This window comes from Danio rerio, chromosome 21, assembly GCF_049306965.1.
Source record: "Danio rerio strain Tuebingen ecotype United States chromosome 21, GRCz12tu, whole genome shotgun sequence".
In the NCBI taxonomy this organism is placed as follows: Eukaryota; Metazoa; Chordata; class Actinopteri; order Cypriniformes; family Danionidae; genus Danio; species Danio rerio.
In genome coordinates, this window is record NC_133196.1 from 9,475,502 (window position 1) to 9,482,500 (window position 6,999).

Sequence of the window (6,999 nt, forward strand, 5' to 3'; positions counted from 1 at the left end):
ATATTAATAATGGCTTTAAATTCATTTAAATTACATTTAATTGTAAAAGGTAAATTGAACTCTTTAACCTTAACTCAAATGACTTTAGGTGTGTAACTCCAGCCAAATTAATTATAGTTGGGACACTAGAAACATGGCAATTATAAATGCTCATCCACATGATAATGAGGGTCTTAAATATCCCCAAAATATAAATAACTCATTGTTGGATAAAAAACTAAGTTACCTTTTGACTTTGCAAGGGATTATATCTATATATAAGAGAATATCAACAGTTTTTAAATGGATTTTGCCTGAAATGCACTCCACTTTGTGGATCTTTAGCTCAACATCATGCATTAAAATCCTTTAACGAACAGGAAGCCACCAATTAGCCAGCATATTTTGTTGCCATTTGCTAAGTTATAGACTAGTTTTGCTCTTTGCTGTGTGATATTTGACAATTTTTTTGTCAATTATGACATGTTAGATCTCCTAGTCCCCGCACTGAATCAGCTGTCATGGGCAGTCAGAGAGGGAGCACCCTAGATAGTTTGCGTGTGTGCATGTAAATAACATGGGCATAATAGCTCATAGTAACATGTGTTAGCTACCTCTTTGCAAATATTTTAGAGCAAATATTTTTGGGTTTGCTTTTACTGTAATTGGATGCCCATTAAATGATAATCCATAATTCACACATGACCTCATCTTTTTAGACATGGGTTCATCAATGGACTTCGATGTGAGTTGTCAATTCATTTAATTTGCTACTGTATAACAAGTGTTTTAAAAAACACTTGCATTGTCGATAAGGGGTGCCCAATCCTATTCCTGGAGATCTACCTTCCTGTTCAGTTCCAACCCTAATCCAAAACAACTAAACCTAACCAACAGGATCTAAAGGAGCACTTGGTCTTTTATTGTAGTGTGTTGATGTACTTCCAACTGAAATGGAATATTGCATAGGGGCGGAGCTTACTTTTTGCACATCATTTCCTCCTTTAAACTAACAGTAATAAGGGCATGGTTTGGAATATTGCTGATGAATCCATCAAACTGTCATAAACAGAAAAGCACCGCCACTTCAAATGTGGAAGTAAATGTTCAAAATCGAATCAAAGGTTACCAAAACAAAACAAAAATGTCAGTGGATTAACTTGCATATTAAGTGTTCGCCTAAAGTAATGATATGCGCTAAACATTGCATATTTTGATTTCACATGGAATTAAGAAATTACTCTGTTTTCTTGGTAAATAACCAAAATTGTAATATTTTAATTTACATAAAATTTTGAGTTACAGTAACTTGTCAAAAATACTTCTACTTTATCAATATGTGCACTTACAGAAGGCATGTTAAGGCGCATTGCTGGCTAGTTGCTATTTTGAGGAACTATAATAGATGCACAATAGACCAGATCAAAGCTAGTCTAAAGTCCAGCGCAGAGCGCGTTAGTTGTGCTCCTCGCTTACACATTGCTTAATAGACACAGCATGTACAGCAATACGCAAATATCTTTACAAATGGAAAAGAATTTAATGATTAAAATCTTACAAAATTATTATTTTCTAGCCTACATGAATATAAAAACAACCGCCTCCAAGCCTTCTTTTTCTCGGGGGGCTTTTTTAGTTTATTCATGACAATTTGCTTTTGTATAATGTTTTCATTATTAGCAGTATTATTTATTATATACATATTTATATTTGTTTTGTTAAAAACAAGCTTAGATTTGTCCACTTGTCAGGTTTTAGACCATATGGGGCGCAGCATGTGTATTTGGAAATAACTGTTTTTTTTTTTAACACACTTCGTTATTATTGTTCATTTATTCGTTTGCTGGAAATTAGAGCTGAATTTAGAAATAGTTTTGAAACAAATATTTAATGGATGTCTGTGCGTACAACACGTTTCCCTATCAATGAGAGTGAAAGTGAAAGTAAAGAATGAGTTGGCTCATCTCTCATTCTCGAACTGTAGATGCTCTGTTTAACTGTTTTCTCTCTAGTGAATCATTCAGTTTTTCCACTTACAAAGTCCGTCATGTAAATAGCAAATGCGCCATGGCGGAACGCAACTGACTCTTAAAGGTAATGGGAGATGAGACTCTGATTGGTTTATTCTCAAAACACACCCATAACTCATTAAGAGAGTAAGTTCAATGTTAGACCATCCGCCACGGCGAAAAGCTGATTTTTCTATCCTTAAAATAGCAAAAGTAGATTCTGACACGCCCTAATGCTTTTGCACCCTGTGCTTTGGACTTTGTGCATGGATCGTCAAAATAGAGCCCCAAACGACCCAAACTACAGATGTGAAAGCCCCCTTAAACAAACAAATGGAATTAAACATTACTAAATTGAATTTGTTGAAATTCAGCCCACAGTAAATTTAGTTTCAGTGTAGTAAAACTGTACTTTTTTTAAAAATAATATTCCGCAGTTCTAACATCAACCAGCAGGGGCTAATGGGTTATACAAGCAACCAGTCAAACTTCGGGCTCTATTTTGACGGTCCATGCGCAGAGCGCAAAACGCAGGGCGTAAACGCTTTTAGGGCCTGTCAGAATGCATTTTTGCTAATTTAAGGACGGGAAAATCCGCTTTGCGCCATGGCGCATGGTCTAAAAGGGTTGAGTTTATTTTCTTAATGAGTTATAGGTGTGTTTTGAGAATAAACCAATTAGAGTCTTATCTCACATTCCCTTTAAGAGCCAGCTGCGTCGCGCCAAGAGCGCATTCGCTATTTACAGGATGCAAAGTAAGTCTAAGTGGAAAAAATGAGCATTTCACAAGCAAACTGAAAACAGAAAACTGTTAAACAGAGCATCTACTGCGTGAGAATGAGTGATAATGGTTCTACTTTCACATTCGCTCTTGGATAGGGAAACCTTTACGCACAGACATCAATTAGCCTATAAATAATTAATTTTGTTTGTTAAGCACAAATATTCGTTTCAAAACTATTTCTAAATTCAGTTCTAATTTCCAGCAAACGAATAAATGAACAATAATAACAAAATGAGTTTAAAAAACCCGAGTTATATCCTAAAACACATGCTGTGCCCCATATGGTCTAAAACCTGACAGGTGGGCAAATCTAAGCTTGTTTTTAATAAAACAAATATAAATATGGATATAATAAATAATACTGCTAATAATAATAACATTATACAAAAGCAAATTGTCATGAATGAACTGAAAAAGCCTCCCGAGATGAAGAAGACATAAAAGCAGTGATTTTTCATATTTATGTAGGCTAGAAAATAATATGTTTTGTAATATTTTAATCTTTTATATTTATATCCTATATCTATTCTTATTATATCCTATATATATATCCTTAATATTTACTTTTTTTCATATGTAAAGATATCTGCCTATTGCTCTCTTGTGCGTATTAAGCAGTGCGTAAGCACCGGAGTTCAGACCGGGTTTGTTTTGGTCTAATGAAAAATCTATTATAGTTTCTTAAAATAGCAACGCGCCAGCAGTGCGCCTTCCGTTTTAGACCAGAACGCCTATGGGCACACAAATGACCGCTAATGCATTTGCTATTTAAACAGTGTAGGGCAACGCCTCAAAACAACTGAAACTACCAAAAGACTATTGCGCCCCGCCTTGCGCCACATTGCGCCGGGTGTATGATAGGGCCCTTCAAGTCTTTTGTTGGCATGCAGGGCTGCAAGCTGAGGAGGGTTTTCTTTATGTTCAGAGGGCACAACCTCAGTCTCAGGGGGCAACAGCTGGCACACAGGAGGGAAAAAAATCCAGACACATAACGCATAATTCATCTTCCTGAACATTTTGATTTATGACACGAAGCACCATTTTATGTGAGTTATTGCTCCATTTCTTTGCGTGCGTTTAGTGTGTTAGTAACACTGGCAGCGGCTCCGCGAGCCTGTGTTGAGTTTGAAGGAGAGATAAAGAGGATGAGTGGAAATGAAAGAGGTTTTGCATTGATCTACTGCGTAAAGAACTCTTTGTTCCCGGTAACAAAGAGCAGAGCGTGACATGAGCTAATTAATCACATTAACAAGCCACGGCCTGAGAGAGATTGAATGAGAGAGATATGGAGGGAGAAGTGAAGGACAGGGGAATGTGATGGAGAGATAAAGGAAGAGTCAACGACAGAGGAAGAGAGACAAAAGGAAAGTGAACAGAGACGTGAGGAAGGAAAGTGAGAGTACCAGCTGCATGTTCTGTGTTAGGTCAACATGAATAAACTGGTAATCAAACCTATTAAGCAGGTGATTAAGCACTGAATGAACAGCTTATGTGATGGTGAATATGAAGTTTGCAAGGATCCTGCAGACATCAAGTCAAGTTGAGTTTTATTGTTATTCTGGTACATGCGTGGACATCCATTGGAATGAAATGTCATGACTGACAGGATTAAGATGCTACACAAACATTATCATGAATATGAATACAACACTGGCCGTAAGAGCTGTTTTAAACCTATACATAACTAACATAGAGGAGTGGTAATCTAACTATACCCAGCAGGTGCAGGACATCAACATGACATCAAATTGACGTTGTACCCCAATATCAGGGGATGTTGCATTTTGTTTGGAAATGAAAATCGTGTTGATGTCAGGCCCATGTCAATATCCAACGTCCAACCTAAAATCAACCAAATATCAATGTCTAATAATGATGTTTCAGCTTGAGGTTGTGTGGACGTTACCACTATGGCGTGTAGCAGATGTGTATCAGACAGATAAAAAGCTGAAATGTAGAAATTTGGTTTGCCATATCTGACCAATAAATGTCAGTATTTGACGTTAATATGAAGTTGCTTTAGGATGTTTGTGCGATGTTGTGTTTTGGTCACTTTCCAACACAGCCAAAAAGCAACCAAATATTAACGTCATTTGACGTCATTATTGGACGTCACTACAGCGTTGTCCTTAGAATCTGGCTAGACATTGAATTTAGGTTATGTGTTGTCACTGTCACCATTCTGCACTTTGTCTCCATTCCCCTAGAGGTCCCCGTGTTTCCTCTCTACCTCAGCTGTTCTTGTTTATTTAAATGCGATCACCTGTGACTTGTTTCAACCTGTGTATTTAAGTTGTCCTTTTTTCTCAGCCCCGGTGAACTTGCTTTGCGTTCCCTTGATCTCTTGAGCTACGTCCAGTAAGACTGTTTTTTTTTTTCCCCTGTTACTTGCTGCTTTATTGTTATTTGTTTTCATTTTTTAAATATATATATATATTTCCCAAGTGCTGTTTAATGGACACATTTTTTTACAAAACATTTTTAAACATAATAGTTTTTATAACTGTTTTATTTTGTCTTTGCCATGATGACAGCACATACTATTTTACTAATTATATTGTACAGAGGTGAAATAACCCTGAACTGGAGCAGGTTACGTTCAGAGCATGAGTTGCTATGGCAACTAACATACGCTGAAATTTGTGTTTTTTGCTTTTTTTTTTTTTTTTTTTTTTTTTTTGCAACTGAAGTTAAGTTTATCCTTAAACTTATTTAACTGTCACATAACTATGGAGCCATGCAGATCTGTCTCAAAAACAATACATTTACAAATATAATGTATACTTGTACAGCACAATTTACATTAACAAAATCCAATTTGTAAATTCAAAACAATTCATAAATACAAAACACAAGTTAAAGTAAAAATCATAAGTTGTGAAATAAGTTGTATTTGTGTAAATTACTCTATGAATCGTGTTTTGAATTTGCATATTATATTTGTGTATTTTTTTAATTTACAAATTGTATTTGTGAATTTCTGAATCTAGTTTTGAGTTGAGTTACGAATTGTATTTGTGTATATTTTAATCGGGTTTTGAATTTACGAATTGTACTTTTGAATTTCCATGTTGGAGTTGTGTATTTTTGAATCATGTTTTGAAATTACGAATTGGATTGGTGTATTTTTGAATTTTTTATTTTTTTTTATTTTTTTTTACGAATTGGATATGTATATATTTGAATTGTTTTGAATTTATGAATTGTATTTAAGTATTTTATAATTTATTAATTGGATTTATGTATATTTGAATCATGTTTTGAATTTATGAATTGTATTTTTGAATTTATATATTGGGTTTGGGTATTTTTGAATCGTGTTTTGAATTTACGAATTGGATTTGTGTATTTATGAATCTTGCTTTTAAGTTTACAAATCGGATTTGTGTAAATTTGTATCATGTTTTGAATTTACGAATTGTTGTTGTTTTGAATTTACATATTGGATTTGTGTATTTTTTTTATCGTGTTTTTAATTTATGAATTAGATTTGTGTATTTATGAATTTTACAAGTTGGATTTGTCTTTTTTTTTAATGTACAACTTTGATTTGTGTATATTTGTATCATGTTTTGAATTTACGAATTGTATTTTTGAATTTACATATTGGATTTGTATATTTTTTTTTTTTTATCGTGTTTTTAATTTATGTATTAGATTTGTGTATTTATGAATTTTACAAGTTGGATTTGTCTTTTTTTTTTTAAATGTACAACTTTGATTTGTGTATACTTGAATCATGTTTTGAATTTACGAATTGGATTTGACTAATTTTTAATTTACGAATTGGATTTGACTAATTTTTAATTTACGAATTGGATTTGGTGAATGTGAATTGTGTTTCGTAAGTTGCGTTTTGAACTTGCGAATTGGGTTTTATAAATGTGAATTATATTGTGGATGAACAAATTATATTTTGTAAATTTATGATTTTGGAGTCTGATCGGGCTCCATACTATAACATGCATTTTGCAATACACACCGGTGTTCATGGATTTTGCTTCTAATCATAATTCTTTGCTGCACTTTTTACAGTCCAGCAACAAACCAGGAGCAGAAGAACCTAAACATACAGCCACTCAATCCCATCATCTAGTGGATGATCTCAGACATCTGATGGAGCTTTTTGGAGACTTCATCAGCTAATGGATGGAGGTGCTGACCGGGTGAGTATTAATAACGCTGATGCAGATGAAGAAAACTACTAGATGATGTGGAAGTATAATG

General features: G+C 34.2%; 1 long non-coding RNA gene across 2 annotated transcripts in view; it reads left to right on the forward strand.

Moving 5' to 3' along the window:
* Positions 1-6,999, forward strand: part of LOC110438223 (uncharacterized) — a 58,354-nt gene that overhangs the window by 36,550 nt on the left and 14,805 nt on the right. Inside the window, exons 1-2 of one of the 2 annotated variants that reach the window (XR_012397145.1) lie at positions 5,090-5,130; positions 6,808-6,938. This is a non-coding gene — a long non-coding RNA (uncharacterized lncRNA). Of the gene's footprint in view, positions 1-5,089; positions 5,131-6,807; positions 6,939-6,999 lie in introns of those variants that run through there. The other variant, XR_012397146.1, reaches the window with a different exon arrangement.